The 24,961-nt window shown below is 41.9% G+C and overlaps 1 protein-coding gene across 1 annotated transcript in view; it reads left to right on the forward strand.

The window, feature by feature from the left end:
- Window positions 1-24,961, forward strand: part of LOC6551596 (GAS2-like protein pickled eggs) — a 49,356-nt gene that overhangs the window by 1,058 nt on the left and 23,337 nt on the right. The window contains exon 2 of the mRNA XM_026982228.1: window positions 4,085-4,183. The gene's annotated coding sequence lies outside the window, so the exon portion shown is untranslated. The remainder of the gene's footprint in view (window positions 1-4,084; window positions 4,184-24,961) is intronic.

Raw genomic sequence — 24,961 nt, forward strand, 5'->3', positions numbered from 1 at the left:
TAACCCTCTCCAAATCGCTCATCCGCCCTCAAATTCTTCGGCTTACCAATTAAAAGCAATAAGGCAAAACGCTGACAGGATCGCCTTACAGATGCGGGCACAGATTTAGTTCACACTAAGGAAACTAAGGAAACTAAAACCAAAAATAAATATTCAAAGAAAAAATGCTTCTTATCAGTATTAGTCTTGCTATGTTTGTGGCTATTTTATTATTATTATTTTTAACATGCAATAGAATATAGTTTTCAAATCGAATTTTATTTTGACCTCAGCTGTGCGTGTGTCAACAAACGATTTACAGCTGTTTACGCCTGTTGGACGCGCGCAACAACAACAAGCTGAGAAAAAAGAGTGAAAGGAATATTAAATGCACTCTCTCCCTGTTTCCTCTCCGAATCCCCTAGAGAAATTACGAGAGCAGAGATCTCATGGTGAGAACTCCCGGTTCTCAAAGTCTCAGGCCGTCAGTTGTCGAACTGATAAGGAAAATGCTAAACTGATAAAGGGTGAAGCACTAACACTTTTGCACATTCACACACAGAAGCGTCAAGAGTTGCGGGACTTGAGTTCCGAAGTCCAGGGGTCTTGAGTATTGAGTTTTAAATCTGCCTTTTGGGCTGGGCCTCCATATGTTTTCCCATCGCGTATAGCGGTCGCAACGCATGCGCCTCTCCTCCCACAGTTCGCCGCATCTCTCTCGTGCGCCCCTCTCTTTCCCACTGGCACTCACGCACACTGGCGCAGAGACAGCGCTTATGGGTTTACCATAATTTCCAGAAATCAATGCACAGTGGTAGCCACAGAAACGCACATATGTACCTATGAATGTGCCCCACTTACCTCCCACTGTTGGCTTTACCTGCGATTTAATTGGCCTAGCAATTATAATGTTCGCGTTTCGATTTGAAGCATTTCTAATCCATAATCCCAATTATTAATGTAATTAAAGCCTAAGCAGTGTCAATTTATACATTGCATGGGTTTTACTTCTTGTTTATCTATAAACTGCTCTATAAGAATCTATCATCTATCATTTATAAAGCATCTATCATTTAAATAAATACCCTGTTTTTGTATTGCATGTTTGAAGAATTATATTTTTTTTAGTTGAAAATAATAGTTATTGTTGAATACTAGATCCACTGTGCCTTCGCCCTGGCGTCCAACTATTGTAATGCGTTATGCCTTCAGCTGCTTCTTTCGTTCTTTTCGCTTCTCTCCCGGAATCGGAATAGTTGGGCAAGGACTTGCGCGGAAGCTGCTGGCAAATAGGTGGAGGTGGATATTGCAACCCTGCGGTGCTGGTGCGTGTTGCGAAAAGTCTGGAGCTGAGCCACGTTAGTCTGCGGTCATATGGTCGCCCGTCGAGTTGCGGAGTTGCCGAGTTGCGGTCTCGCGGAGTCGCCTTCTCGCGCTATTTGGTGGCGTCCACGCTCCCGAACATCCTGTGCCACTATAATTCCCAATTTCCCCGTTTCCGTTTCCGTCGCTGCTCCTCGACTTGTGCTAATTCTACTTGCATACTTATTTTTTGTTGTTGTTATTGTTGTTTGGTGTTTAGTGATTTCCAGCTGTGTGCTCGGCGTGCTTCAAGTGAATGAATATTAAGAAGGGTAAAAGATTGGTGTTTTTGCATCGCTGTTGTTTTTTGTAGCACACTTACCGCTATAATAATAACGAGCTTCCTTGTCTGGCCGATACCGATTTTCGGTACCGCCTCTGCCGTCATCGCGTGCAGAAAAAGTAAGCGCAGAATTTAACGTACATTTTTAGTGGCATTGTTGTTGTTTTGGTCCGTTAGGGTGGCAACCATCGATTTGCGTGTCGCGCAGCCGAAACACAGAAATTCAAAACTCAAAATCAAATCGGCAAAAAGAGTAGACATACAATACTATATACATATATACAGGGAAACAAAAGAAATCTAATGCCCAAATAGCAATTCGATTGTCTGATTTGAGCGAGAGAGAAAGACCCAAAAATCAAACAAACAAACAAGCAAACAGACAGCACAAAATAATGATTATTATTATTATTATTATTGGAATTGGCATGGTAGTTGGAACTTATCGTTCGATCCGTCTGCAGATGAAACACACTGCAGATATATCTGTGCTGGAATGCAATGGTGTAAATCATAAACACATAAGCGCATTCAATTATAATTCCACATGCAACGACACCCCCGATAACGAATGAACACTATATAGTACCCCTTGGCTCGCCAACTCCCCCGATGTAAATATATATATGTATACATATGTGTATATATGTACAAATAGGAATTACGAGTGAACAAGCTGTGAGACAGCTCGGTTGGTCCCATTGCTTATGGGGCTTATCTGAAGTTCCACTTACAGACCGACAAATGACAAATGACGCGGCTATATGCATACATCCATATATGGATGTCCGTAACATATGTCATACGACCAGGGATAAGGTTCCAGATCCAGTTTTAAGCACTTAGGGGTAGATCAATTTATGACTGTAGAACTTTGAAGTTGAGTAGATCGATAAAGGCTTTATTCCCTCCTGACCGTAAATATAATAGTAAAGTAAAGCAAGCTAGTACTGATTTGTCATTCCAACGTTCATTGTTCTAAAGGCATGAAACTTTTGGTCAAACAAAGCTATAAGAACTGTTTGTAAGGTGTTCCAGTTTCTGCAGCAACAAAAATAGAGCAGTCTTCAAAAGATTATTTATTATATCCTGTATGGGTATGGAGTAGAGGTCCATGTTATGCTTTAAATAAATACCAACGAAAAGACACAAACGCTGAGTCATAAATCATTCTATAAACTTTCTTTGCATCGTTGGTTGTCTGGCGCTTAATTAAGGAACTTGTGAATGTTCTATGGCAATATTATTAATTTTGCCTTACTGAATTTTGCCAACATTTTCATGACTCATGGTTTTGCAGGCCACCCATCGAGGTGGCGCCTCTTTTTATTATTATTTACCAGGAGATTGAGTCACGTCAGCTGTTCTTATTAGTGAATAGTAGCCGGCAATTGGGGAAATGGCTGGGGGTGGTGGGCTGAGTTGTTAGCTGACCTTGATTACCGCATGCGCAGGCATTCGTCACGCACTCGAAAAAAGGCCGGAGATTCCCTAAAAAGGTCAGAGCAGCACTCTGCATATGTGGCATTGACCTTGCTCAATTCTTACCTGCCCATCAGACCCTCTCACCCGCTGAGCGACCTTCATGGGAAATGGTTGGGCCAAGGTTCAAGCCGAAACCAGAAACAAGAAGGTGTCAAGCCAACGCACAAAAAGATAAAGATGTATTGGTCCATATTGGCTTTTACTTCGATAGTTTCGAACGTCCAACCAATGTTATAAAGTATCAGAATGGGTTATTAATCAAAATGGTGAATACTTTAAAGCGCAGGACACACCCAAACTATTCTTTGGTGGCGGTTCCGTTTCGTTTTTCTATCGGAATCCCCGCTAGATTGCGTGCGAATTTTCGTGTATTTTGGACGTGGTGTTTTCCCAACTCTCTTGCCATTTCCGCTTGTCAGACATTTGTCAGCTTTTAGCTTATTGCCAACTTCTGTGGCAAAAGTCTATGAGCGATTGCGAAACAAGCCTACACCGATTGTGAGTCTGGGCTTTGACTTTGGTCTTGGTTTTGGGTTTCGGCTTGGGTTTGTGTTTGGGTTTGGGCTTGGAACAGGGGATTTGGATTGGGTCCGAGACTTTAGCCCACTTCAGTACGGTTCCATTTTCGTATTCATCAGCACTATTTTTTAGTCGTTTCTTTTCGCTCATTTCAACGCATATTTACGTAGGCCATTCGAGGCAAGTTAACGCCTTTATTTATTGACTTATTTGTTTAGACCACCACCTCGCGCCATCTCTCTCGCCAGTTCTCTAGTTCTCCACGATGTGTGGAACGCTCACTCACGTTCAATGACAAAAAGCAAATAAAACTCCATTTACCGTTTTCGACTTACGTCTCCGATGATGTCACACTCACTGTATCTATCGCATAACTAAAGAAAAAAGCCCAACTATCTATCTGTCTACATACATGTATGCATATTTCATTTTCAATTTCCTTTTTTCCGTTCCCAGGTTCCGGCCGCAGCTGAGGAAAACCAACAAAAGCCAACAGAAACCAACAAAAACCGAACAGAAGAACGCGCACCGAGTGAAGATATCAACGCCAGATCGGTAAGTTCATCAAAGGTCGCTGGGGGAAGTGTTAAGCAAAGGGGGGATGTACTCGTATGTGCTGGGGATGGATCGTAAAAGTCACAGAAACTTTCATTGTTATTCGAAAATTTATGGGCTGTACGGATGGCGCTGTTTTATATTAAATATAAACTTCCTGGCTTTTAAAATATTGTGTAGATTTCCACAACTATATTATATGTATTCCCAACCTAGAAAGCCCTTCAGTTCAGTGAGTAAGCAGAGTCCTGATTTCAAGAATTCTTTTTCAAATTAATCACTTTGGTTCTGGGGAAACGTGTGAATCATGTCGCTATATATGTACACACTTACGAGTAAATGCCACGGGCTCTATCAAACGCATATCTCTTGGCCATGATAAAAATATACGATCGGTTTCGTCATAGACCAAGATGGCTATATATATGTATCTATATAATATTAAGCTATATTCGTGTGAGCGCATTTTTCGGCGGATTATGTCGTAGGTCAGGGTAACTGAATGTGCGAAAGATATGCTCGTTGCGATTGGTTATGAATGGGCAGACCGCCAAAAGAATCTCTGAGTCACAAAAACACGGCGCTTCTTTGGCTGCATTTTTGAGTTTCGTCTCGTTGTCGTTTTCGTTTTTGATTTCGATTTCGGTTTCGTTATCAAGCGTTTATCAGGCACCCCAATTGGCATTCAACAACTAACGCGTATCGGGAAAACGTGGCGCGAAATTCATTCATTTCAACGATCGCCAAATGGTGACATTCGATAGCTCGGAAGTCGATTCGTCGTCGTTTGTCATATACTGCCCCCTCATTGTGAACCCCTTGATTATTTCAATATTCATGAGTATGCAATCGCTCCTAGTTCCTCAGTTCCCAAAATGGACAACCGAATCGACGTCAGGCACCCATCCCCGATCAATTTTGGACAGTTCATTTATTTATTTCGACAGGCGACAGTCGTCAGGCGGGGAGAGTAAGAGTGTGTCAAGTGATCGCCAAAGGGCCACGAAAACGGCGGTATATAACATACTAAATGCCAGGCATACAAATTGCTGGGGAAACGGAATGGATCATCGATCAGCTGGCAGTTGATCAAACACAGATAGTGGAGATGACAGGCGAAGGGATCCCAAGGTGAATGGGAAATGAAGCAGAGGTGTGCGATCCTCGAGATACATTTTTACCAGTTGTGAGGATCGTCTTTACTCAAAAAAGAAATAGCATTTCATCCTTTTGGCAGGCAGGTAACTCATTTGGGTATTTCAAAGTAGAAACAAAATAGATGATCCCCTAACAAAGGTTAAGGATAATCGTCGTTGCTCCATGCAATATGAGATATTTCATAGTGCACCCATTTGTAATCAGCTAATTGAAATGCAAAGATAATAAATCATTTTACTTGGCCATCAAAAATTCCCAAACATATATTTAAGACTTCCAGTTGAAATAAAAAGGCATTTTAATGGATCTAGTCATTTTTGTAACGATTTCTAAACGTAATTATAAAGGTTAATTTGGTTTCTCGAACACACTAGTCTGGGGTCACAAATCTCTATAATTTTTGCAAACGTTTTTATGCTTTATTTGTGATGTGCTGATCTCTCCATTCATATTTGATTCACAAACTCTTTGCGTGTTGATCGTGAGGCATTTGCCCGAGGCGATCTTTTGTCTCTTTGTCGCCACTGCTCAGTGAATTAATTGCACACAGCGTTGCAACTTGGTTGGTCCCATCTTTCGCCCCATACCGGCTCGATCTTCATCTGTAATTGCAACTGCATCTGCATCTGCATCTATATCTGCATCTTGAGGAGCAGAGTGATTCCCAGGCCCAGGCGCCTTGTAAATTTAGTTGTTCGCGCACGCAATTTGCTGCTGGCTCGCAGATGAGATGCTTGCTGTGGTCATGAACCCGCATTGTAGTTGCCATTTTATTTGTTTATTAATTGCTCAGCCCCTCTCGCCAGCGGTTGATGGATGATGTGGCTCCGTCTCCAGCTTCACATCCATCTCCATCTCCGTCTCCACAACCATTTTGAGCTCCGGCTCCATGTCGTTGGCATGTGGGTTGTGGGTGAAATGAAACCATTCAAGTTGACTGCCGCCGATGCCGTTGGCTGATGACAATGAAATGCTGAAGTTTCACTTGGATTATGCCTCAACAGTCATGGGTATTACGCAGTTTGATCTCGCATTGATCTCAAGCGATCCGCCAGGCAGAGATTTGGCAGAGATTCAGATCTTTTACGACCAAATCGGAACGATGTAGCTGCATCGGTGCATTTCAATACCCAAGTGATCTGTAGAGATCAGCAAATTAAATGATCATTTAATTAGGACCCTACATAAAATCCCTTCATCTCTGTCCGAAAACTTAACCCAACCTAATCTGCGATCATTAGAGATAATCTGTTCAGGCTGAAAAAATGTTCAAGCGATTAATAGCAAATGTTGGTATCATTAAATGAACATTTAGACCGCCACTTTTTAATGTATTCAACATCTGTTAAGAATGATCTATCCGCATCATAATGGCAGAGTTACCATCGCATTTTCGCGATCTTTAGCGATCGCCAAGCAGGCGTGAAATCATCGTTATTATGATGATTAGTTTTTTGCTCAACGGCGGGCATTATTATCAAATTAACACGGCGCTTCACAGACCCAATATAATATACATATGTACGTGTATGTATGCATGTATGTGTATAAAAGTTAGGGGTGATTTCGAGGAGTGGAAACCAAGCGGATCCGATTAAATGCCTTCGACGATTGTCGCCTATTAACGAAATCAACTCGGATGCGGGCGGTCTGATGATGGGCCTAATCAAAAATGTATTTATGAGATACACGATGGCATATTTGACATCATAAACACACACATAAGATATGTACATTTAGTGGGTCAGGGGTATCAACGGTGCGTACTTAAATCTCATTACATTTAATGGCATTTAGTCATCAAGGGTTTCATTTTGTTATGTGCACATAAGCCTGTGATTTTGCTGGAACTGTCGAAAGTTTGTCAAAAAATCTGTGGAGATCCGTTTCGATGGATATGGAATATGATGAATGGGGGCGACAAGCGATCGAATGTCCGAATGTGATCACATTTCGAATGCCGAATACCGAATACCGAATGCCAAATAGTTGCGCATGCGCATTTTTTGGCCAGTGAATTATTATGAATCGAGATGTGAGATGCGATGGGTTTGGCGACTAGAGAGACGCCAGCGAACCAAAGCAAACCGGACTGGACCAACCTGATGTACGAAAAGGTGAAGACAAATTGGGCAGCTTACATCATGAGGGGTTTTTGCACCGTCTGACAGCAAATATATATCGCCGAAAGGCCCGGCAATTAAGAATTTTTGTCTTTGGCCTGGCCTTTAAGACAAAGTTGCCTGGGTGGGCGAGAGATTTTGGTGTATGCTTTTTGCTTTTTTCGTGTGTGCTTGCTTAGCTTGTAGTTCGTTGTTTGCAGTTTGAGTGGCTGTAGTTTGTTGCTCATTAAGTTCCTCAAATGGCAGTCAAAAACTGTTGGCCGGAACCGGGCGGCGAAACCCAAGCCTGGCCAAGAATCATTATGTCAATGTCGGGTCCCCGCCTCTCTGAACCCCTAAATCTCTGAATTTCTGAATTTCTGAATCTCTGACTTCACGAACCGACATTTAATTTGCTGTTTTGGGTTACCTCATAAGTCGACTAGCCGCGACTCTCGCACTTCAGACTCGAGTTTTTGGAGGTCTATTCTCGGTGATTTTGCAATCGAGTCCGAGTGTGTCAAGTGTCGATCGCTTTGTCCTCGGCCACTTGAGCCAGGAAATCAGAAATCAAACATCAGACAAGCGAGTCTCTTGCACAGTGTTTTTTGTTGTTCTTTTTCTTTTATTCCCCGGCTAATCCCGCCCGGGATTTGAAGGACCATTTGGGGCAAAGGATGGGTTTTTGAGTTCCAAACTCAAATATCCATGACTTGGCACTCCTTTCCGGCTAAAGTGCTCATCCATCAAGGGGTGACTGCGATGTTTAGATCAAACGACCGCTCCGATTGAATCATTATGCCCATCTGATCTAACTTGATCCCATCTGATCCTCACCCCCGATCGTGGGCATCCCCGTTGTCTTGTGCATAATTTGTAACCAAATTTAGTTACTTCTTTGCTGGTTGATTGGTTTCGAGTTCTGGGTGCCATCGGGTATGGGCATGGGTATTCCCTTGCAGATCTGTGATCTTTGGGTTGCGTGTGTGGGGCCTTGCGTCTCTCGTTACTACGTTACTATCGTCTAGCTGCAGGGGATAATTTCTGTTGGCTGCGTGCTCGTCATTCCCCTGATTGGCCCGGATCGTAAAACCGAAGCGTGCCTCGTGCCCTGCCCCCTTGGGCTAAGAGATCATCCAAATTTTTTACGATCGCCTTAATGCCCGCTGACTTGGCCGCCCGCCGGAACCTCACTTTCGACCAACAACAAAAAAATAAGTCAACATCGTACCTTGATTGACCGAACGTTAGATAGATCATTTAATTTAAACTATTTATGGATATTTTATGGCGGGCGATTTCCATTTGGCCAACTTTCCATTTGACTAAATGAAACCTAAACAGCGCTTCCCCCCATCAATGGACGTCCAGTAATCGTGGGGATCATGAATGGAATTCCATTTAACGATGTGAGAATGGTGGGAAGATTACAGAGAGCAGGAAAGATTATAAAGGTGGCATTCAGTGATTGAGGTGAAGCCTCTATACAATTCTATTATGGTTTCTTGAGGGATCTGCATTGAAAAGGCAGAACATGTTGCCCAAAAAATACAAATTAAAAGCAGATTACATCTTATAGAAATTAGAAGAAAGTACTGGAAAATAAAAGGATCACTAAGAAGTTCCGCAGAGAGGTTTAAAAAAGGATTACCGAAACAGGACCTTTTAAAACGCATTGGCATATCCAAAAATTGCCGTAGATATTCAGAAAAACCCCAGAAAAAAAAAAAACCCAAAACGACTGAAATTGTTAAGAATACAACCCAATCTGTGCTTTCAAGCGCCATCATCTCATGCTCTTTCCTTTGAAGGCCTATCTAACATCCGGTGTTGGGATAGTGTCATCCGTTTATCGAGCTATAGTCACTATGCAAACAAACACCATATGGCAATGTGAATCAGGCACAAACAGTTGAGGCTTTAGCTCTGTTTTACGGCAAAGAGTTATTTTATCTTATCTGGTGTTTACGTACGATTTTAGTTCGATTTTGATTTGGGGCTGCAGTTCGCTTTTGATGGGTTTCGGTTCGAAACTTTTGGTTGGGTGTTTACCTGCTGGAGATGTCTGGAAATGGAGTTTACGAGTGCATATGGCCAGATGTACACATCCAGGGCAGAGATATATGTATATGTATGTACAGATCTGTCTGTTGCGCCCAATTGTTGATTCTGCTTGAAATCTTCTTCATTTGCAAAGACCAAACAAAAACACAACTTTCTGTATTGACTGTGGAACTTTATTTGCTGCTGCGATCGTATCGTTCGACTTCTATTGGTAAATGTATCTCTCTCTGTATCTGTATCTGTATCTGAGTCTGAATCTGCTTCATATCCGTGTGTTTTTATTGTGTTTACACTTGACTCCATCATGTTGCTGGTGCCTCGGATTGGGTCGTGTTGAAAAGTCTTTGCAATTAGCACGCTTTCAGCACATACCAAGCACTTGTTATTGGGTCAAGGTTAGTAGCCCAGCCCCATCTCTTGAGTTTACACTCCCCTCACCGATCTCCATCATCTTGGATACTAGAAACCTAGCCCTACTCTGGTCCGTCGTCCCATCGCGAGCCAATCCATCTTGCCATCGAGTCAAACTATCGAGCTGTTTGTATTTACATTTTACGTTTATATTTGTATTCGTATTTGTATTTGCCTATCTGTATCTTTTCGCTGTGGGCGTAAACACACGGCAAACAACTTCATTTGACTGGAAATCAGACAAGAAGTTGTCGTTGTCGTCCCAGTTTTGGGTTTTTAACTTGGCCCCCCCTTGTATTCAGGTCATGTCGGGTCAAATAGTAGGCTAAACCGCTATGGCAAAGCACTTAATAATGGCAAAGCGAATCACTATCGTTACTGATTTCAATGTGTTTTGGGATATGTTTTATACCAACGATTTCTCAATTCCGCGTGCCCATAAACATATTAATTGATTGTAAACAACTTGAGCAACTTAAGTGTAGGAACCCAATTTAACTGCCTGATTTTTGTAATTTATGAGAAGCATTACGCTTTTGCGGCATAACTTCGCGCCGTGTGCATCGTTTTCCCGGATCAATTCGATTTGTTGAAGAATTTCCAGTGCCCAACCGTATTCCTGGTCCTCCAAGAAGTGCTTATCCCTAATTGAAAAAGAACCAAACATCTTCGCTGAGAGATGGATATGGAATTGGGAATGGAAGTTGATGTCAAAGTCGGAGACCTAACCCCTATATATACACGTATGTGTACACATATATATGTGAATGGCAATTCATGAGGCTGGGCGTCCATATAAATCTATATATACGAATTTATATGCATGCAGCTGCCCTTCCTTCTTTCCTCCGTTCATCTTTTGTATGCTCCCCAACTTCCCGGTTCCCAGTTCCCAGTTCCCAAGTTCCCAAGTTCCCAGTTCCCAGTTCCCCGATTCTTTCCGTCTTTGTGACGTTAATTAGAACGATGCACCATGCGTGGCTGCTGCCGGGGATTGCCATTGGGGGATTGGGATTGCAAGAAACGCGATGAGGAGTTCTCCGCCCGACTCTGCAGATATAGCTTCTGTTGGATTAACGGCACACGTGTCCGCATCTTGCGCTTATTTATTACCTTTCAGCACCGACTGAAAGAATTTTCCCTTTTCTTTTTAATGATTTTTTTTTCGTCTCTCATGGTTTTCACATTTCTGATTTGATACTCTAACATTTACGCGGAGTTACCAAATTTGTAGTGAGGTTTTTATCGAATCTTCAACGCGTGTTGCCACTGCAAGATAAACCATCTTTAAACATTATGTTTTACTGGGTATATAGCCACCGTTTACAGCTTGGGTGACCATAAATAAAGCATTAAAAAGCTATCAATTTTGCACCACACATATCCAAAGGGCATTCTGTATTCCGTATTGAAATATGGCCCATTTCATTCCCATTCCCATTCCCATCGGCTTCTAATGTATCGCATGCCGGACAAAACGATGCGGACACCGTTCAGTGCTCTCCCTTGAATTCCTTGCCGGTTGCATTCCTTGTGTGCCAAAATAAAGTAAAGGAAAATCAAATCCAACGTTCCAACGTTCCGTTGAAAGGTGAGGATCTGGGGATGGGCAAAAAGGGGATGCAGGCCAAGACCAGGCCCAAGCAATATCCAAGCCACTCAAGCGCGAACGGGAAAATTTCAGCACATAAATATTTTCCAATTGAGCAGGCCATGCAGTTTATTGGTTTTCACTTTTCAGCCCTTAACCTCGACACAAGCCACCCCATTTTCCCCCTTTTTTTTTAATGAAAACTTTTTCCAACAATCCACCTTATATCGTCTTGTTAAATCTTCTCGCCTCGATTCTTTGCAAGTAGCTGCAGTTTCAATTGCATAAACCTATGCATGTAGTTGGGGGGTTAAGTGGGTTTTATATGTACTCGTACGTACATACATGCCTGGTATCCACATCCACATCTATTTCACAGCTGGCGGAGCCCCATTCTTCTCCATTCCAATTGCAGGAAATTATCGTTTAACGCCTATGCCTATTCTTCTCTATTGCCTTTGGGTATAATAAGCTAATGCATGCGTTTGATTGCATTTTTCTCAATTGATTAAAAGTGTTTTTTTAAATTATTAAGAGTAAATATATTACTATTTGATAAATAGTAATACATTCCATATTCTCAAGCGTGGCTGTGTAGAGCAAAATCCATGGAATAGTCGAGAAAATTTCACGAAAGCATTACTTTGCGTGTGGAAAATCCGCATTCTTTTGCAGAACGAAAAGTGATGGCTACAAATCTATGATCTAATCTGTTAGTTGTGATTAGCATAATTAAGATGGATGGATGGATGGACACGTTTAGAAGGCCAGTAACCTTTTTATAAGCTATTTCTTAGCGTTCAACTCATTGGCTTTCTATATTACCACTTAATAAAACGAAAATTAAGATTTTTCCTCATTTCTGGGTTGAAAAGTGAAGTAAAAATACAAATGAATTATTTTCTGTGTAACGCACCAACTTGGTCTTGTTGGCCCTGAAAGTTTGGATTTTTTAGTGGCTCCAACTTTGACAACGTCTGGCCCCGCCTCCATCTTGAACCCCCTCCCAAGCCGCCCCCTTTTTGGTGCGTTTTCCAATTTGTTTTTCTTGTTGTTTTTCGCATTAATTAACAAGGTGAACGCGGTGCGAGTGTGTTGATAGGTGACCGGTTTTGGGGTCAGTAATGGGTTAATGGCTTGCTCATGTCTGTTTGTTGTCGCAGATTTGTTTAATTATGCCAAGACATGTCCGTGGGTGTTCGTGATGATGAGGCTGGTGGGGGGAGGGTTAAGGGGCTAAGTTGGTTATCTATGCTGCATTGAAATTCTCTGCGCATGCGCAACTCAAGAACAGCAACAATATCGCAGCAGCAACAACAACAGCAACCTGTCAATGTCGCTGCAACAAAAACAACTATGAATTACCTTTGACAAAATGCCGACAGTGAACGCCCCCTACCTGCTCCTCCCGCCCCCGCAAAAAAGGCCAACGGTTTCGATTCGTTTCAAATTGCAAAAACAGAAGAAAAAAAGGTTATTTACCAACTTACTCAAAGTGCATTAAGCACACACATACAGAGACAAAGATACAGGTACTCACACAGAAAGAAAATTGAGATACATTTTGTATGTAATATACACCTCTGTAATTAGGCATAGTATTGCAAATTAGTGTTGTGTATAAAACCAGGGGTAACAAAAGTGGGTGGAAAACGTATCAGTTCTCATATTTAATTTGGAATTATTATAGTGGTAAACAGGCTTTTTCTAGCTGTGCATAGATACACAGATTTATGCTTGTTATCAATATAAAATGCACTTTTCCCCCGCTTCTTCTCGCAGCTACTCACATTTGCATTGCATTAAATTTGCATAAATAATTCCATTTAGCTGCAGCAACAGCAACAACTTGAAACTAAACCGAGTGAGTGCAATAAAACTGATGTGTCCCCGAACGGTAATCACCACCCCCAGCACCCCGTAATATGCAGCACCCCGGCGTACAGTTGCTCCATCCGGTTGCAGTTGCATGTTGCATACTGCATACTGCATATGGCAGATTGCACATTGCACATTGCACGTTGCACATATGTGTGTTGCAAGGCTCAAGTGTTTATATGTGACTGCTTTTTTTTTCTCTTGTCGCTGGTTTGAGGAGGGGTGGTGCAGAAAAATGTCTTTATTTTTACCCGACGAATGTTGACAGATATGGCCAAATGATGAACCAAATGCGAGGAAAAGGGAAGTTGGGGAAAAACCCCAGGATTTGCCTGGAGGGGAAAAATGCGAGGGTGAGACGATGGGATTTTGTCGGCACATTTCCCTGTTTCCATAATCTTCTTAGGACGCCTACTTCTTGCAGTTGGTATGTTTGCTTATTTATTTTCTTGTTATTTCCTTTGATTTAGCTTCGTGTTTCCTTCGACCAAGCTTGTTACCCTTTTTCTTTGAACTTTTCTATTTCGCATTTGGTGTTTCTCCAAAACAATTCCAAAAATGAAAAACCCTTTATATGAGTAACAGTAGCATAAATTAAAAGTCCTTTGTATAGGAAATAGTACTATAAATTCAAAACCTTTTATATAGGAAATAAGTTTGTATGTGTGTACATATATGAAAGTTGTCCCAAAATAATATACACGCCCCCTGGTCTTCTTTTTTTCTAGTACCATACCCAATCATAGTATCCTTATCGGGTTCCGCACTCCAGACCCACTCTTTTCTTATCCACCTTCTCGGTGTGAGTTCGTGTCCCTCTGCTGCACAGCTTCCTACCATTTCAGCAATGCCAATGTAAATTGTTGCCCTTTTCGCGCCCAGCATTCTAAATGTTCCGCCTCATTTTGTGGGCGTTGCGAATTCTTTGTTCATTTATCGGCTGCGCAATTCGTTTGGGCCATTCCGGCGACCATTCGTTACGACATTTCCCTGCAAGCTATGTTGTATGGTGTATGGTCTATGGTGGTATTGGTATAAATACTACCCCTCCCGGGGTTTCCAGCCAGTATACCCAGGCAGCGAAAAACACACAGAAGTGAGTGTGGGTATGGGTATATTCATCTAGGCATTCGCTGAGTGCTTCTGTAGCTGCCGTGGCAATTAATCGATTAGCTGGGCACATTTATTTCACATCTCGCATTTCTTATTTAAATTTTCCATTTATTTTCGCCGTAGAGGAGCTGGTGGCGCCTCTCCTGTCACCATTAACGATCGCCCAGCAATTTGCCAGTGAAATATGATGGAACAATAATGATAATAATAATGCACTGGGCGTTGGTCAAGCTCGGCGTTCGTTTTTAGAATGCGCGCCGTTTTGCATGCGAATTGGAAATGAAATGGAATCAAATGATCGAAGGCTTTGAGAAACACTCGAGTGCGCTGATCTCGAATAACATAAGCAAATGCCAATGCGGAAATGCCGGCGCTGATCTATGGTCGATGGTGTATGGTCGATGGTGTATGGTGTATGGTGTATGGTCTATGGCCAATGTCCAAATGTCCAAAGATCGAGATCTGCAGAGGGAGGCGTGGGCTGTTCTTCGACGGGTGGGTGTATCTATATACACGTATCTGCAAACTGGAGCGAAAAGGAACGCCTTGAAAGCTTGATAAATGAGCGCTGAAAACATTGATCAATGAAATTCGCTCAAGAGGTGCCAATGAACTCGTCTGTTCGATTGCGGTTTACTCCCTTGGAGCTACCAGCAGAAAAAACCTTGATGGGATCAGTGAAATCATAAGACTTCAATAGGTACTGAAATTGCAAAGAGCAATGTGTCAGTTAGATCATTGATCAGTGAGCAGGAACTGTGATTGATAAAGAAAATTAATGACCTAAGCGGTGTTTGATTCCGTTCTGCATGTGATTCTAACCAAGTTGGGTTTTCTTACAGCTAAAATGTGTTTAAAGTAAGTAGAATATCAGCTCTATAGATCTCAGCCATCAACAATGAACACTAACCATTCTAGCCATTAGTCCCTGACTTCAATTATTGCCTCATAATCGATTTGCTCCAACATTGAGTTCCAAAATGGATCTCGTTGGGGATTTTCAATGATCAACAATCGCTGAGCGCTAATACGCACCCAAAACGGATCCAATTATGTCATTTAATTGATCCGCACAAGTTCATATCCGTGTAATTTGTGCGCCAGTCTCTTTTGCAGTGTGTCAAAGTTGAGTCGATAATGCGATCATCTTGTATAATGATCGTGCAATGGACTCAATTTCGACTCGGCAAACATCATCAAAACCTAATTGATTGCAGGCACCCTTCAAATTGCCCCGCCTTCTGATCACCTGCTGTGTTTTTCGTGTTTCCTATTTTTCTATTTTGTTTTTTTAATGGTAGTGGGGGGCTTTTGACAGTTTCCAATCCACTTGAAATTTAAATTACGAAATCGAAATTGAAACTGGCCCAAGATTGGTTGTGCGTTTCAGCGTCTTTTGGAATCTGGAGATCTGTCTTTCTGGTCTAGGCCATTTGTTTTGGGCCATTTGACATGGCTTGGCATTCACACCAGCTTGGTTTTGTTTTAGGCCCTCTGTTTGATTGCCGGATCATTATCACAAAATGATGTTGTTTGGCCGGCGGTTTTAATGATGCCACATGATCATCATCGCTTCCAATGTCTTGGGTCGCAGCTTGATCAATTTTAATTGCTCTAACCCTCTTAAGGGCTTGTCATAAATTAATTTAAAGCATTTTGTACCAAACCAACGAACGTGAAATCGAAAGTGAATTTATTTTCAATTTCGTTAACCATTATTGAAGTGCGCACAAGCGCAGCAATTGTGTCAATTTTTTGTTTCTCCCATCTGTATCTGTATCTCTATCTGTATCTCTATCTGTATTGGTATCCCTGACTAAGGTCAGCCAATCGATCGATATCCAAAGTTTGTCGTTTGCTCGCTGGCCGTGTGACTAAAAACAGACAAACACTAATTAATTGTTCTAAAAGCGACACACAAAAAATATCGCCTGCAGCCGCGAGATAAAAGACCTTTTGGCGTTGAGTTAGTGTTGCGCCTCTGTTTGCTTTTTGGAGCCGCAAGGTTAGCCATAAATAGCCCTGAGAAACGAGACTCCCAAATAGCTCGAATGGATCATTGACATTAGCCAAGGGAGGTGGATATTTTTAGGGTACTAAAACACACTCCTCCTTTGGGGGCGGGGAGAAGCTTCCCAGTGGGCAACGAAGATGCGATCTAAAATCGTGTGTTTTGTTTGCGGATAATGATGATCAATGGAACCACCAATAAACAAAAATACAGAAAGAAACAAAAAAAGAGGACTAAGAAAAAAAACAACGGCGACAACAAACAACAAAACGCCCAACACTCATGCCGGAAATTGTAGAACGTGTTTATGCCACAATTTCAAGTTGTTAAGCCACGCACTGAGACAGGCAGACAAATGCGTCAGACGACTACGACGACGGCGTCAACAACAGCAACAGTAACAGCAACAGCAACATGCGACATTCGTGCCAAAATACAGATACAAAGATACTTCAGATACAAAGATACTTCAGATACATTCGACTACAACAACGGTTCTTCTCACAAGAAGAGCTCAATCTCCCGATTCCCACCTCTTCTTCTTCGTCGTAATACTCCTAGGAGCGATCTGTAGAAAGCGAAACTATCTAGCGGTTACACTGAGGAAAAATTATCTTTAGAAAGCTATTTATCTACTCGTTGATTATTTGAATCACGAACATTTCAATATTCCAAACTAAGCCTATGAGATAACTTTTCAATAGATACTTACATAGACAAAGTACATATTTTGCACAGTGCACACACGCTCACGCACATCGTAGAACCCAGCTGAACTGGAGTGAACCAAACTATAAAGCCGAGCTCCAACCTGAGCGCCGAGTGCTCCATTCATAAATGCTCCATTCAGATTTGGTTCGCCAGCGTTTCGTCTGCAGATCACGTGCCTGCTATCAAAACAGATCGGGGCGGTAAGGTGGGGTAAGGTAAGGAGTGGGGCATACCTACTTATATACATACTTACATATGTACATTTGTACATATGTACATAGAGTGGGGAGCAGTTGATTGAACCGATTCGTAACAACGTGGCCAGACTCACGATCGAATTGAGTTGTTTATGGAGGTGGCACGTTGACATCAACGCCTCAAAGTCGCCCCATCATCTCCCACTCCTTTTGGCAGGTCCGCCAAGACAAAGTCCAGGTCCAACTCGAAGTTTGGATTCGTTTTCCTGGTCGTTCGATGCATAAATTGGAGTGATCCATCGCCGTGTGCGTGTGGCATATCAATTATGCCCTCCGCCAGCGAAGTGGTTCTTCAGTGCCGAAGACAGTGCGTTTCGCAACCGCAAAGCCCACTTGCTAATGATTCCAGTTTTTTTTTTTTTTCGGTCTTTCGATAGACGTGGTATTTAAAGGCTATCGTTTGATTAGTATTAGTGGTATTCAACTAATTAAAAGCAAACGTGTAACTTTAGCCAATTCAATGGGTTACAATTCTCAATTATTTGATCTGCAGGGGATTTTTGCATCAAGGGATCCGCACAGTTATCACCCGCTATGTGCTCCAGTTGTTTGCCGTGGCCTGGTTGCTCCCGCTGCGTGTGTGTGTGTGTGCGTCTTGACCTCGTTACCAGGTGATCTCAGGTGATCTCGGAATCGCTGGAAGGCTGGGCCCGATGCCGATGAGTTGGCTGCCAGCAATCAGGCCGTAAATGGCTAATTAACAACAACGCATAACTCTCACCTGGCCAAAGAGCTCAGCACGTTGGCAAGTGGTAATGCTAATGCCAATGGAAATGGAAATGGAGATGGAGCATTGGAGGTCTTTACGGACTAGACAATTGCCAATTATGTTCAGGTCCAGATCCAGTTCAAGTTCCACATCGAGTTCTAGTTACGGTTTGCAGGTCTAGTCCGAGATTTTGTTCTTGCTCTTGCTCTTGGACACTCAGTGGTTGGTTTCCATTTCAAAATCTCAGCAACTTTTGTTCTTGGCCCCTTGTCGCTGCTGGTGGTTGTTGCCTCAGCTGCACACATTGTCATTGGATATGTGGCAATTGTGTCACACATCTTGGCCACCGAGCTTGTCGCATGGCCAATGTCAGTTGTCATTAGATAGTCCTCTTCATCATCATTACCATTGCCCCCAGAACAGACAGCTCCCACAAGTCAGACGATCGTAGTGCACTAGTCTACTCGGAATCCCAGTTCCGAATTTATACTCGTACGTTATTACTACGCTAAAACGTGGAAAAATCAAATTTATGGCTTTAAAATTGAATAAATTCCAGTCAGGCATGTGTACACAATAATTTATTGAACTCACTCTTCGTTCATATATATAACCAAGCTAAAGTAGATTACTAAAAAGTAGTCCAGTGCTGTATGCAAATAATTACTACTACTTATCAGCACTACTCTTTGACACTTGGTTATTTGCAAAGTAGCAAAATAGCCAGGGCGTGTATCCAAACAAGGTTATAGTGTTAATGACATTGTTGTTTGAAATGACAAATATGTTTAGATAATCACTGCTTTAAATAGTGAACCCGAATTCTTAGCCGAATCGAATGAAATCACAAATTTTGAACACCGAATTAGACTCAGATTTAATCGGTTCTTGGAAGAATCTTCGCATGTCAAGAGATATTATAACCCATTTGTCACTATCTTAAATGCAGGAATCAATTGATTCGTTTACTTGCCAAGGCTAAAACGTTCTGAGAATTTGGAAAGGGTTCGAGAATCGGCAAAATCGGTATTTATGAGCGGCATATAAATCTTGTTTGCATATACTAGCGTTGAAATTACAGGCCGAAGCGATTCGATTTCTGCATAAATACTGCAAAAAATTGCCCTTTTTAGGTTGCTTCCCAGAAGACGCTACCTTTCGATCACCCCCCGCTCCACCCCGCTCCACAAAAGGGCGAGTGAGATGGCGACGGCATTAAGCCTGATTAGGCCGGGCCAAAAAGAAAGGCAACAATAAAGGCACACACATAAAAACAAAAAAACTCATAAGTGTTGGCGGGGCGACCGAAAGAAAACAAAAGTAAACCCGGCACAAGTTCAAGGTCAAGAGCGGAGAAGAGAGCGCAGAAGAGAGCGGAAAGCTGCGCTTCACGACTGTCTCACACACACACACATGCACGAGCGAAAGGTGAGCCCGCGTATGAGGGAGATGGCAAGAGGATGGGGGCGTTAGTTGGAGCAGAAAGGCATGAGTTGTGCAGCAGAAAGAACTTCACAGCATCAGCGCAAGCATAAAATCAACACTAAAACGGTACAGTCATACATCGGTATAGTATGTTGCATTATTCAGTAATATCTAGTAAGGACAAACATACCAATTTGCATATGTACCTATGTTTATATGTATCCTTTTCGTCATAAAAGCAAAAAGTTTTAAAAAGTTTAACCATACTCTATCTCACATCTGAACATTCAACCCATTTAGTACGCACTGTGGCAGAGAAAAGAGTCAGGTAGAACAGCAGCGGGAACGCAACAATAAAGGCAGCAACTTGAAGCCATGGTTAATGAAAGTCAGACAGTGGGCGGGGTAGAAACTGAAAAGCATTAGAAGTGGCGAGGCAGAAAAACGCTTGCAATCGCCGCCTTTGTCCCGCTGCCCCTCTGGCCACCGAGTTCCTTCTCCTTGGCCAAAAGCCCACTTTTAACGCACCGAAGTGCTACCGCCATTACGTCATTGAGCGTGGAGTAGACATGTACATATACCTATTATGTATTTATTTATTTTTATTTATACATTCTATAGCACGATCGCAGTCACTGTCCATGTACATATGTGTACATACATATATCTGACTCTTAGATAGTGCAAAAACCTTTCTAGTTTGCTCAATGTAATCCCCACATTGACTGATGGATCAACTGATAAGATTTCCAGACACCCTCCCGTCATAAACTATATTTCTTTTAATATCTGCAAATAACCATGTGCTAGTTTACAAAATGCATCATACTTGTATTATATTATACTTTTATTGTAGTAAGTTGTCCTTTTGGCGGAGGCCATTGCATTGGTCTTCAAAGTCGAACAAAGTCAGCGCTACTCCCCCTTCTTGCTCTCCCTCTCTGCGTTCTCGCCCCTCTCTCTCCGTATGGCCATCTCGCTCGCTCCTGAGGCAACCCACACTGCGCAGCTGCGACTGCGCAAATGACTGAGTTCGACTCCAACTTGGAGCTGAGCTATTGTTGGTGTTGCGGCTGCTGCTGTTGTCATTTAAAGTCTAATCAAAACATTTGAAGTTACTTAAGAAACCTACGCAGCTTAAGTTGCGTTTCTTGTTTCGAATTCTTAACTTGTCGCAGCTTTGTCTTTGTTTGTTGTCTTTTTATTCTCTTGTTGTTTTTTTTGTTTTTTTTTTTTGCTTACACAGTCGGAGGCAAAATAAATTGTAAATTAAGTTTCTGCGACATTTCTACAAAAAGCGGCCATTGAGCGGCAAGTTTTTTGTTGTTGCTGCCGCTGATTTGCAGTTCTTTGGTTTTTGTGTTGTGTTTTCTTTGCCCTTTTAAATGATACAGCGGCTTTAGAAGGTTAACATGTGTGTGAGTGGAAGTTTGATCTACTTAAGGCCAGACGAAAAAAAGCTATAACAAAAACCGTTTCTCTTTGTACTCCCATATAATGCGGTGTTGTTCTTGTTGCCGAGCTCGATTATTTGCTTTGGGCGGTGAGTCAGTTTGGTGAACTTTAGTTTTGGCCCGCTGCCAGTGGATTTCCTTATCCGCTCATTGGTATCCTCCCACTCTCGTAGTAACCCCTCACCCCCTCCCCAGTAGTGCTCTCAGCTAGTCCAAGGTCGTCGTCCTCCCACACACGCCACCCACTCCACCGCACTCCAATAAAATCGTCAGGCGACATCACCGTCAGTGTCCAACACCAACGGACTAATATATAAGTATCCGTATGAACATGAAAAGTGTACAGTGCTTCTGGGTTGTTGGATATACATACAATATAAGAAGATATCAATTTAACGATCAACGTTTGATTCGACTTAAAAAGTTTGAGTCCAAAGTGGAACCATGGGAACTGTACCGTCTAGTATATGCATAGCTCAATTGATGAATATTCAATTTTGCAATAAATTATTAAAATGTGCATAAATAACGTATAAAATATAAATTAATGTTTACATGTTTACATAAAATCAGCAAATTAATAACGTAGCATAGCTCCAAGTTCGATTCCCATAAAATATGCAATTTTTTAATGCCGTATCATGTTGTTTCTACGTTCATAACATATGTATGTTGCCATAAAAAATGTAAAATTTAGATGGCATGCGATAAATCAACTCGTAGCTTAGTTTTCGTTATTTGTACCTATTAATTATAATATAATTAATGCAGAGTCGTCGGCGCTTAAACTATGCAGATATGGATAGGGAAAATGTAAGCTTATATGGTTTCGATTATTGTTAACATGCAAACCACTGTAATCACATGCAAGCCACTCTATGCCAGAACATTTTTTTGCTCACTATATTTTTTGATTCTTAACTACAAAATGGAGGCGCCGGTTCTCCTTTTGTCTGGCGTCTATTGATTTAGCCGTAAATGACACAACGAAACGGAGACAAAGCCGTCAAAAAGGAAACTCCGGCAAGTGCATTTAACCAAATGAGCGGGGAAATGCGGAAAATGAGGAGGAACTCGGATAGTGCTCACATTTATGGCTGATAATGGATATATACATATAAATGTGTAAATATATATCTGTGCATGCATGGGAGGGAATGCAATGGGTGGATATGATGATGACAATGCATCAACAGACAAAAGGAGCCAAAAGGGAATGGCCACAAAAGGAGCCAAACATTCATGTGGCCATACATTCATACACACATTCATACATATGGGCATATGCAAAAGAGGGCGAATAAGGGGAACTCCAGTCGAGTGCTGTGTTACCATTGTTGCTGTTGGCTCGATGGCTGAAAATGGATAGATAATAACTTGTGAAAATAACTTTTGCACTTGAACGAGATTTCAAATGTTGTTGCTGAATGGGGAGCACTCAACGCAGACGGAGTTGCATCCATTCCACTGTCAAAATCATGGTCCATGGTCCACATTCGACACTGAAATTTCTGACAGATGCGAGTGCATCAAGTTCGGATGATTTCGAGAGTGTTCGGAGACGGAGACGGAGATGGAAGTGGAATTGGAATTGGTATTGAAATTGGAAATGGAAATGGAATTGGAATTGGAATTGGAGCTGCTTGGCAATGGGGCGGAGTGGGAGTGTGAACTGCACTCCAATTGAATGGTGTGGGCCTGCAACGAAATCGTTTCGATTGTCGCCTCAAGTGTCATTGAACGTTTGGGTGGCATGAAAAGAAAATATATGGAGGAGAACTCTCCTGGGCGTACACTGAAAAAAGCTTGCCATCAACCCATATCAGTATAATTATTGCTATAGTATATAGCACCTCATTATCACGAGTTTGTTTTTATCATATTATTTACTTATTCTTTTTGTACTGCTTTAATCAAGCTGATATTAAAAACCGTCGAGTATCTCTTGGATATGCAACAGATACTTGATGTCTTGTTTCACTCGCACTTGAAGTGCCCAAGTGTCCGGTATAACTATCCTATTGGGTCCATCGTATGTCGATACGACATTTCAGCATTGTGAAACTCTGCTGCATGACCCAACAACAAACACATACTCCATCTCTTTTGCCACTTTTGGAGTTGTTAATTGAAAAAGACAACAAGAGCAGCAGCAGCAACAAAAAGATTGAATTCGTTACTTTTATAACATATTTTCCAGACCAACTGCTGTTGAAGCCACAACTCTCGATCACTTTTACTGTCATCCGGCAATTCACACTTTGGCATTGTGAAAAGTGGGGAAAAGGCCAAGGAGAAGTATGAAGCGTATTGGGAAGTTGGGGGAGTTCATTAGTGCACTTGTTGCTCAGCTGTTAGTTTGAAGAACGAAATATAATGAAACCGTAAACAGGATGCAAAAATCGCCGAATTGCAATGAGTCTACCAGTTTTACCGCTTATATAAGTAATCACGTTCTTATTTTTTCTGTCGTATTTCAAAAATTCACTTTTATATACCTTAATCAGAAAATGTTCCAATAACAGTTGTAAATATGACACAAAAGATAAGAAGTTTATGATTGTACCCTTGGTTGATTACTTAAGCACTTTGATACAGAAGCTGTTTTCTTCCGATAGACAAGGTCATGTTGAGCAATTGCTGCAATATCTGATAACAAAATATACTATATACATATATGGGAACCCACCAATCCAATTGCCATCGAGTCTGGGAACTTTTGGTCAGATAAGGGACAAGTTTCACGCCTCACTGAGTGGAGAGGCATTGAAAACAATGTAGAAAACGTTGGGAAATGCGGGGGAGTTGTGTTGACAATTTCGAATGTGGAAATCGGCAATGGCCAAAATACAATATAATAAGAAGAAAAAAAAAACAAAGCGAAAACTGTCGAGGCGCATTCAATTACCGGACTTGGCGATGGGAGGAGATTGAATCGCATTGGATTGGAATGGAGTGGGGCAGACCTTATATGCGAATCGATGCCAACGACGCGACGCATCCTATGCAAAATGTGTGTGCTGTATATACAGACATTTCGCTGTGTTTGGATGAGGATTTTTTAATTAAATTCACTTTCAAAAATACCGCTAATCATTCGAACAAAAGGCCAGCGAGCATTTGCATATATGTTTGTCTCGAAAGTTTGCGACTTTTGTGTGTTATTTTTTCCAGGGTTTCATTTTATTGTTTTTTTTTTTCGATTGTTTTGTTTTTTTTTTTTGTAGGTGTTTTCTGTCTTGGGCCAACAGCAGGGGGCGTGGCATGTGAATAGATTGATCGATCTAGGCAAAAAGATTTTCGCAAGTGCGAAAGTGAAATCCGCGGGGATGAGATGCGGATTTAGCCAAAAACCAAACCCCCCGGAGGTAGGTTTTGGGTCCATCAATGGTCAGCAAATTAGCCAACACACATGGGTGTTTTTTGTACTTGTCCGAATGCGAATCCGAATTCGAATACGAAATGGCAATCGCAATCCGATCCCGAATCCGAATCCGAATCCGCTTGATCACTTTGAAAAAACACGTAAGTGGCCAAATCGGTGCGCCTTAATTAAGACCAGCCTCATCGGGAATGGGACGATTGCGCAAGCACTTAATACAGCTGCGGGGACCAACGGATCCAATAGCCAGGCGAATTAAATACACAAAACATTTAAAATACACGCAGCGATCTCTAAAAAGCAACAACCAAAAACCAAAAACCAAAACCGAGCAACAAACAGCGGAATGCTAGTGCGAATGGTATTCGATTTCTTGCAGCTTTGTGCCCACTCTTTCACCCATGGCGTTTTTATGATTACCGATCGATTGGATCGCTCCTACAAGATACAAGATACAAAAACAAGATACAAGACCTGACCCAGCAGCACCTTGGCCTAATTATTATAATTTG

The sequence above is a fragment of the Drosophila erecta genome, unplaced genomic scaffold (assembly GCF_003286155.1).
Source record: "Drosophila erecta strain 14021-0224.00,06,07 unplaced genomic scaffold, DereRS2 tig00000126-arrow-pilon, whole genome shotgun sequence".
Lineage (NCBI taxonomy): Eukaryota > Metazoa > Arthropoda > Insecta > Diptera > Drosophilidae > Drosophila > Drosophila erecta.